The sequence below is a fragment of the Capsicum annuum genome, chromosome 9, assembly GCF_002878395.1.
Source record: "Capsicum annuum cultivar UCD-10X-F1 chromosome 9, UCD10Xv1.1, whole genome shotgun sequence".
Classification (NCBI taxonomy): Eukaryota; Viridiplantae; Streptophyta; class Magnoliopsida; order Solanales; family Solanaceae; genus Capsicum; species Capsicum annuum.
This window is the reverse complement of record NC_061119.1, coordinates 130,739,638-130,750,126: the sequence shown is the minus strand read 5'-3', so window position 1 is coordinate 130,750,126 and position 10,489 is coordinate 130,739,638. Positions and strand designations below refer to the sequence as shown.

The 10,489-nt window shown below is 33.7% G+C and overlaps 1 long non-coding RNA gene across 1 annotated transcript; it reads left to right on the top strand.

Annotated features, from left to right (window-relative positions):
• The first annotated feature begins 1,602 nt into the window (after positions 1–1,602).
• On the top strand, positions 1,603–9,805 carry LOC107857057. The gene is made up of 3 exons (XR_001670774.2): positions 1,603–1,660; positions 9,299–9,384; positions 9,476–9,805. It is a non-coding gene; the product is annotated as an uncharacterized LOC107857057 (long non-coding RNA).
• Positions 9,806–10,489: the final 684 nt, after the last annotated feature.

Sequence of the window (10,489 nt, the reverse complement as noted above, 5' to 3'; positions counted from 1 at the left end):
AACATGTCAGGCTGAAAAACTGAGTGATGGCATTTGGTGATAAGCGGTCACAAGTGTGACGACTTGTCACCAATGTCGTCAGCCTTAGGCAAATTTCCACCCCAAGTGACGACATTTGTGACAATTTGTCACAAGTGTGACGACTTATCACCAATGTCGTCAAACTTAAGCAGAAAATCATAAAATTCAATATTTTGTGACGACTTGTCACGAATGTCGTCAGCTATTTTTTTCAGCAATTAAGGGACGTTTTTGCGAGGGTATTTTGCTCTTTTCCCATCTTTTGGAGGCCTATATAAATATGAGAATCCCCATCCAAACCCTAATTTCTTCATTCTCTCTTCCAATTTTCTTAAGAATATATATTAGGGTTTCAATCAAGAAAATTTAATCTTCCAAAAATTATCCATAAATCTTCAAGATTTTTTCAAGAATCATGTTCCTCATAGTGTGGGCTTCGAGAATCATTTATTACAAGTGCGGATAGAGTCTCAAGCACTAGAATTCATCCAATTTCAAAGATTAAGGTATGTGGGGTTTTGAACAAGAGCAATTCTTTCATTCGTGCCCAAAGCTTTGATTTCTATCATGGATTTATATGATTTTGCAAGTGGGTTTACACCCAAATTACTTCATCATGAGATTATGAGATTATAAATTGTTCAAGCTTTGTTATACATGATTATTTTGCTATTCCCAAGTTATGACTTGATATTTAATATTGTGAATTTCATATTTCTACCATGAGTTAATATTTCAAGTGCTTTCAAGATATGTGTCAAGCTTTAAGCTTCCTTATGAAAAATTGGATTATTGAGTATATTGATTCATGAGATTGAGTTATTACAATGAGTCTTGATATTTCTTCAAAGTTAATGATGTTGCCATGATTTGATGAATTGATACATTTTGATATTGATAAAGATTGATTTGATTTGAGTCGAGTTAGGAATCCACAAGTTGATTATGATTTGATAAATGAGAAAGAGATTTGATTTGGTCTTCATGGTAGACCCTTGTGATGTTTGTGGTGGATTTTCTAACGCATTCTGAGCTTGTGTCTTGGAGTAGTATTTAGTACCGAGCAGGAAATGTAGTATTTCTCCGAAACTACGTGCCACCGTAGGATTGATATTGATAATTATGGGCCAGAGGCTGAGTATGTGATTGTGGTCACTAAATTTAGGTTGTACTCCCTGGCAAGAGTACGACGATCCCGCCAATGTGGGGTTCTCTCCTTAGGAGGGCAAAACGTTGGGCTCCATGTAGCTCACATGGTTTATGTTGGTTATAAGAACCTCCCATGTCTATAAGAGTTGAGTTTCTTGAATTACCGAGTCACTCCGAGTCTTGAGTTAAAGAGTTGAGTTGTTTATGATGATTTATGAGGTTTTTATCATATGATTTATTTACTATGAGATCATGAAAAGTATGTTTCAATCTAACTCAAGCCAAGTGAGCCATCACTGTACATATGCATATTTTTATGAAATTGATGAAGATATTTGCATTGTTGCATGCACCCCCACATACTCAGTACATTCCAAAGTGCTGACCCACATATTTTTCTATGGGCTACATTTTCTCGTCATGTAGGTTCAGGTACTCAGCCGCAGCCACGTTAACGATATTCGAGTGCCTCAACTACGTTCCCTCAGTGGTGAGTCCTCATGGTTCGAAGACCGTGTCTATATTTTTGGTGATATCATTCTGTTGTTATGGCTTTCAGTACTATTTGAGTCAGTTGGAGGTTTGTCCCAATGGCTCCTTGATTTTGATGTATAGAGGCTTTGTTAGACTAGAGGGTTGGTATGTATAGACTTTCAATATAGTTTGGTTGTAGAGTCTAGCATTCTCCAGTATTTCTCTTGAACCTGATGTGGTATATCTCTTTGTTGTGCATGACTATTGTTGAATTAAATTCCTTGAGGTAGTGTCTAGCTTCGAGGGTTAGCTTGGGGCTACGTGTAGCCCTAAGCACCGTGTGGCATCTCGGGATGAAATTTTGGGGCATTACAGTGCTGCTCAACAATACCTATCTTATGCAACCTTTTGTAATAATTGACAATGAACTCAAATACATCCTCAGTCTCAAAGCCAACAAAAGTTAGAGGTTTCAACTTTAGGAGCTTAGCATGTCATATTCAATCCCATTCATGCGAGGACCTAACACCGGGCAAGGGAAAATCTCTGTCCCCAAGGCCTCACCCATTCTACGAGTAGCTGTAGTAGTCGGCTTAACACCTAGAAACTGATAAGTAGGCATAGTAGAAGTGTCCCCAATATTGGCCAATCCATTCAAAAAAGAAAGCATATGTTAAATCATCTCAGAATACATCAGGGGAAGAGCTATACCCCTCAACTAGTGTCACTTCCTCCTGCTCTACAATATCCTTATTCTTCTACTCAACCTACTTATAATAATCCTTGGTGGGGGAGGTGTCACCGACCTTTGATGGTCCTGGCAAGTTGCTGCTTGAGGTCCATCCCTGGCTATTGTTGCTCTCTTTCTTACCCTTCCTCGTCCTTGTCTCTGAACAGCCAATTCCACGACTGGAGCTGTTGGTGTAGGGGCAGCAACTTTGGCCCCGTCCGCTCTAGTATTCACCATTTGTGGACAAAAGAATTAAGAGGTCCAGATACCAATTTGTTTCGCTTGATACAAATTGGAATCAAGTCATAGCACGGAAGAAGAAAAAATGATAGTTTTCTAAAGTCCTATAGCCTCTCGAAGAAAAGTACAAACATCTTTTTACCATTTCGCAAGACTCTACTAGACCTATTTTGGTACAACGATATTAGCAAACTTAGAGCTCTGATATCAACTTTGTCACGGCTCAAATCCATCATAAGTGACACCCACATTATCTTTTGGTGGGAGCACTATCTAACCCCAAAACGTGCAAGCCCAACACTTAGCCAAAATAAGGCAAACTAGCTGTTTTTCACTAAATAAGATAATGTCATCAGCAATCTAAACGATAACAATGCAAAAATAGTGAAGACCTAAACAATCTCCTAGAATCTGAAAGTCATTGTACCAAAACACTACAATGTCAATAAAAGGTTTCAATCCAAAAACAACAAAAAATGTCAAAGTTTGACACAATGGATCAAAAACTAAGTGAACAACACATAGCATCCCGGAAGATGTAGCTCACCCTTGAGTTAAAATGTTTTCCAATCTATAGTTGAGGTCTTGAAATAGTTTCCAAAAATGCTCTGTATTCAATAAAAGAATAACACATGTAGTATCAGTATACAAAAACAACGATGTACTGGTAGGGACATCGGCTAACCCTAAATGAGATATATGAGCAAATAACCATAACATAGTAAAGCAAGAACAACCATGAACACCTACCATGTAACCTTGCCCAAGTTTATGACACAACCTTATTCAACAATATCTCAGAATTTAGTCAATACAAGTCAAAATGGACAATAAATCTAGTTAAGACCTAACTATCAACAAGATATCCAAGTCAACAAACTATGATTCAATCAAATATATCAATCATGTCTTAATTATATAAGTAAAAAGACAATATAAAGTTGTGCCAACACTTGCAACTTAACCCAGACCACTCAAGGATTCGTTCTAACAATGCTAACAATAAAATTATCATGGAGACCGATTTACATTAAGAAACCAATATAACAAAATAAACACATAACCCGGGTTCACTCAAGGAACTGTCACATTCACTTTTACATTGTACATACACGCTAAGGGTCTTATGATCGCCCACTAGCCATAACCTGTAGGGGACGAGCTCTTGTCCATATGTCAATCTTAGACATCAGGTGTTTGCCAAACTTATACCAATCAATCCCGTGAAAATGTCCAAATACTGTTACATCTCATAATAATTAATAGATATCATAACAGTCACAACCACAATGATAATCAACAATAACACTTGTAAACCCAATAAGATTTTCAAGTAAGTTTATTGTATATGATTAACAATTAGGATATTAGCTAATCATTCACTTTCTGTGAACATGCATTGTAACAAGCAATATGAATGAAAAATTATTATGCACATATAAAACAAGTGGGGTTTCAACTACATTAAACCATCATCAACCTCAATTCAAGCCCGAAATGTTCTAACGAACTTGAGTTTTGCCCTCTTTTGCAGCCTCTACTTGATTGTGGTCTAAAAATATGAAGATAACACATAATCAACCAAATGACCTAACAATATCAAGGATTATAACCTAATTCCGAAACCCCAAGGCAACGTTCATGATCATTTCTCCCATTCTAGGATTTTAGACCATAATTTCACCTTAATCCTATCACATTCATGGTTACAAAAGTTAATTATCAACATGGAACAATAAATTAACAATCTTTAACTAAACCCCAAGGGTTTTCTACCTAATTCACTTAATTGCACCAGAAATTTAGTTATGTCAAGTTAAATCCTCCCCAAGAACCCCAAAACTAGTGTTTTCTAGTAGTTGACAATCGAACTAAAGAAAGGAATAACTTACCTTTACAAAGAGTTTTGATTAATTTTCAGTGAAAATTGCCATAAATAGACAAAACCCTTCCCAAAATGTGTTTTGAATAATGAAATATTTGAGGTATTTTTTTGCATTAATCAGTGGTACCCTGCTATAGCGGGATTCACCCGCTATGGCGGAATTGACCATTAGTGACTTCCGCTATAGAGATGCAGTAGTAGCGATCGTCCCCTTGTAATAGTGGGTATGGCGAGGTAGAAACTCGATATTGCTTCCCATTTTACCTTTTCCTTTATGCACCCTCAAACCTTGACATTTCAGACTAACCCCTTTACGTCAAATTTGAAATCGAGAGTTCTGCTTACCCAAATTCACTTCTGAAAGGTCCTACGAATTTTTTATCGTGTTAGCTAACATAAACATATATTAATTCTTTCACATTTACCCAATCCATTCCTAAATTTTTCTAGACCATATCTCGCTCGAATTTTGTCCAAGATTAACGTAGCCTGAAATTTTTAACTCTTAATTGGGGGAACACTGAACTAAAATTTTGGCATGTTAGAAATAATCATAACGACAAAAGGGATTGTTACATGTAAAAAGATATAAATCAACTAATAAAAATACACTCTTTTTAATTTGATAGATACAAAATGAATAGCAATTACAATTTTGTATTTAATTGTTAACAATAATAGAAAAACTATAAAATTTTATTTGATTGGGTTTTTTGGTAGAGTTTAAACAAGGAAAAGAGAACCAGTTATTTTTTCAAAAGGAAAAAAAGAAAATTTAACATAGGCGCAAAATAAAGAAGAAGGCGACCAACCACAAAAAGGGATCCGGCTCCTCTGCATTTTCATTCTCTCCATTTTTTCCAAGTCCCCTTTTGATTAATGACATATGGCTTAATTAAAATGAATGAATAAGATTTAATTTATTTCAAATTAAACCCCCAACCATGGTTAATATAATAAATATATTATATTAACTAAAATAGACTGCTTATCCAATATTTCCTCCCAATTATTGCTCTTAAAATTTCTCATTCCCACCAAATTTATCAATTCTAATTTGGCAACCCACCTAAGATTATGGATGCAAATAAACTGTTTTATATTATTACCACAAAAATTATTTTTTTTCAAAAAATCGATAGAAAGAAAACAAGAAGGAGGGAAAACAGAGAACAAGAATCTTTAGTTTTCTGAGTTGAGGAAGAATATCCCCAGGTTCTTTTTCATTCACTTTTGATTATTCAAACATAAAATTCTTCTTATCTGTATTTTGTTGTGGTAATTAACAAGTAGAAAAAGTGTATACAATACGTTTGTGAAAATTCCCAATGAATTGTTTTGGTTAGAATGATTGAACTTTGGTACCAGTTAGAATATAAAACTTTTCATTTAACTTAATAGACCATTAAAAATGATCTGGCATGATAACTTATAAGCTAAAACAAAATTGTACTTTATCATATATATTGGAGTCTTATGTATGCTTTGACATTTATCCAATTGATAAAGGCCTTAGCTACATTAGGAATATACTAAAAAGAGTTGAGTATTTGACTATCTTGTTTTTTATTTGCCTATTTTGCCAAGTAATCTGCAATCATATTAGTTTTCTTTCGTCAGTGAATTTCTTTAATTTTAAACACGTTTCATCATTTATTGAATCTTCTCAACAATGTAGTTAAGCTTTTTGTTGAATTGTCTTTCTCTCTGAATCATCTTGGTTAGTGAATTAATCTCCCAAAGAAAATTGTTCAGGCTTCTTTTTTAAACACACTTACAACTCTTGTCAAACAATTATACCTTCAATTCTATGCTTCTATCACACGTAATAGGGGAATAAAATACATAACAAAATTACATGTATCAGCCCTCAAAACACCTCCCATGCCAGCTTTTCCAACAATGATACAAAAGCTGCAAATGATTCACTTATAAAGCTTTTCATTTTAATTTAATAAACCTTATTTTGATATTAGTTAACTTATAAAACAATGATTTAATTTGTAGAATATATTGGGACAAATATCTTATTTTTTTCATAATATATTCATGGAGAATGCATCTCTAAATGATCATAATAACACTTCTCATTCTTTTAAGCCAATAAAACTTGGAATGGAATTTGATTCGGATGAGGATGGATTTAATTATTACAATGAATATGCTGCTACAATTGGTTTTAGTGTAAGAAAGGAATATGCCAACAAAAGTAAAGCTCATGGATACATAACTTCAAGAAAATTTACATGCTATAAAAAAGGTTATAGGGGAAAGGATAAGCGAGATATGTTGGTTAAGAAACCTAGAAAAGAAACTAGGACAGGTTGTTTAGCTCATTTGGTCGTAAGCCTTTAACCAAATGGAAAGTTTTCAGTCATTTCATTTAAAGAGAAGCACAATCATCCACTTGTTGATCCATCTCTAGCTTACATATTACCATCATAAAGAAATGTTAAACTTTTTCAAGCATATGAAATTGATTTATTAGATGATTCAGGAATATGTCCTAAGTCTTCTTTTAATTATATCGCTCATCAAGCAGGAGGAAAAACTGCTTTGGATTTTACATAGAGAGATCAGAAGAACTATCTCCAGGATAAAAGAAAAGGAAGTCTACAACATAAAGTGGCTCATAGCTTGGTAAATTATTTTGAAGAAAGAGTAATAAAAGATCCATCTTTTTTATTTTCTTTGCAATTAGATGATGATGGTTTGATAACAAATATATTCTGGGCTGATGCTAAAATGATAAGAGATTTTTAGATTTATGGAGAGGTTGTAACATTTGACACAACATATAGAACAAATAAGGAGTATTGTCTATTGACATTGTTTGTTGGGTTAAATAATCACGGGGAGATGGTTGTATTTGGTGCTGCCCTTTTATATGAAGAATGACCGGAGCATTTGAGTGGCTTTTTAATGTATTTTTTAGGGCTATGTTTGTAGATAAGTCATAAACATTCATCACAGATCAAGATCTTGCAATTAATTTAGTAGTCTCCTTAGTGTTGCCCTAAATGTATCATCGTCTGTGTATATAGCACTTAGGACAGAATACATGTAAACACCTTGGACATATCTTTAGAGCTCATAAACCATTTCAAAGTGATTTTAGCAAGTTTTTTTTTTGATTACGAGTATGAAGAAGATTTTTTAAATTCATAGGAAGAAATTCTTGAAAAATACGACCTTAAGGATAATAGTTGGTTGAAAAACACCTTTACTATAAGGAAAAAATGGTCCATGACATATGGTAGAGATACATTTTCAATCGGTATGCGAAGTACACAATTGAGTGAAAGTTTCAACGGATCACTTAAGGCCTACTTGAAATTTGATTTAGATATTGTACAATTCTACAAGCATTTTAAAAGAGCCGTTGATGATAAGCGTGCTAATGAAAGCAAGTCAAATTTTGACATGACTCAACGAATGTCTATGTTAAAGGTTAAATTTCCTTTACTAATCCATGCGATATATATATATACTATGACTATATTTGATTTATTTGAGAAGTAGTGAGAAAAATCATTACTTGTTTCAGTAAATAGCTTTTGTGATGAAGGAGATTGCTATAAATACAATGTTAGAACACATGGAAGTGGTAGGGAGCATATAGTAGTTGTGAATCAATCAAAAAAAATAGTGTCTTGTAGTTGCAAATTATTTGAATTTTCAGGTATATTATATGGTCATGCTCTAAAGATTTTGGACACTTTAAATATGAAAGATAAGATTCCCAATTACTATATAGTGAAAAGGTGGAAAAAAGATGCTACTAACTTGATGGGAATGGAGATTAAAGATTTCACAGAAGGAAGTGATCCAAAAGCTGAGGTTAGTACAAGGTACAAATATTTGTGCAAAAGCTTTATCCAAATTGCAAGTAAAGCTTCAGAATTTAGAGAAGGGTATGAATTGACAGTAAAGTATGTCAATAAGATAACTGAGAAGTTGAAGAAAATAAAAAAATAATGAGTCTCATGAAAATCCATCAATTCCAAGTGAAGTTATACACGATGATATAGTATTTATTGATAGTGAGAACATTACAAAGATGGCAGAGTTAAAAAAGAAGCAACCAACTCGTTGCTCGAATAGTCGTCCAAAGAGCTTTCTTGAAAAGGTCAGAAAGAAGAATAAAATCCAATCTTCTCCATAAAAAATAATCCTACATGATGCAAGTCACATTGGAGGTCTTCAAGAATTATGTCCACCATTCTCCGATTTTATGAAGACTACGGTATGTCATAACAATTATATTGAAAGCATTACTTTTTTTTGAAATATGCTGCTTCACCCTCCATCTTCTTAGCCACTCATCTATTTTCTTGTAGTTGAGAAGAATCCACTTGAATGGTTGGAGTTATACCCTCTTATTCAACACAGGAATACCATATATTCTAGTGTATACTAATAGGAAATAGAAAGTTATGTGTAGTTAGCTATTAGTTGTAATTTGCAATAAGGGGAAAAAATTAAGGCAGAGTTTGTGTATAAGAAGAGTTGGTAGATTTTAATGATGAACTGAAATAGAAATATAGGAGACACGAAGTCAAAAAGTAGCATTGACAATTCACAATTTTCATGTAATAGTAGTTAATATGAACAAGTATTCCCTTTTACAATTTTCATGTAGTAGTAGCTAATATGAACATGTAGCATTGACAAAAAAATGTATAAGTCTATCTCAGCAGGTATTTACACAATAGGTGTTGGGAGCTTATTTACATGATAGGTATCACTTGAATATCCGTATCACCTCATGGAAGCTTATTTTTCTCTTTATATGATAGGTATTGGGAGACAAAAATATTTTGCCATGGCAGTCTTCGGAATTCACTCAAGTATTATCTCATGGAAGTCTACCTAACTCCTAAGAGTTAGTATAGATTTTATAATTCATACTTTTCATATAAAATATTTCTTTGCAGTATTGATTGTCTTAGTATAATTTTATTTATTACTTGCAGGATATTTCATCTCACGACTTAAACAAGTACTCTCAAGGTGGATCGTCAAGATCATGAATAGTGAGAAGTTCTCTTGATGTAGTCATTCTGTTAAGTGGACAATAAAATAAAGTTCCTTTAAAATGTAATTGCTCTGTATTTTCAGGTAGAATGACTAGTAGAAGTGGGCATTCCATTTGGTTATTCCGTTTGATTTTGTCAAAGTTTCAATCAATGTTGAGATAATAAATAAACCTAGTTTAATTGAATTTTTTTTAACTATTCGATCCTTTCTCAGTTTCTTCGTTCTTGGGTATCAATTTAATTTGAAGGCGTGGTGGGTCTCAATAGCATACCCGTCTTGAAATCCACATCGGAACATCTGCATCTTTGGCTAACTAGCGCTGAAGTTCCTGAAGTCTCACATGCAGAGCATTTTGTTTACTTTAGCCAATCAATTGTGGGCAAGATCGGGAAATAAACTACAAACATTTTTCTTTTCTATTATTGGGTTTGATTCATCGATTACATGATTTACACGTACCACTCTGGCGGAGCCAGGATTTCAAATACGAGAGTTCAATATTTGAAGAAAATGCATACGAAGGGGGTTCAACACCTACTATAGGTACATAAAAAGTAATTTTAATCATCTATAAATGATATGTTTTTTCATTGAAGGGGGTTCAAATGAACCCCCTGCCAAAGGGCTGGCTTTGCCCTCCGATACTAGAGGATGTGAGAGAGCTCGGATGGGATTTTGTAAGGGCTGGACCTTGGTTATGCTTACTATCATTTTCTTTGGTGGCGACTATTCAATCGGATTTTTTTGTTTGTAGTACATATGTTTTTCACTTGTACAAGTATTTTGTAAATTCTGTGTACTATAATTTGGCCGGATAGAAAAAAAAATTCAATTCTTGGATGATTTTTTTTCCTTGTGAATTTGAAGTGATGTTATGAATTATGATATTTTCTGTTTATGTGGAGATGATATTTGGAGAATAAGACAAGTAAGATGGAGAGTAGAGAAAT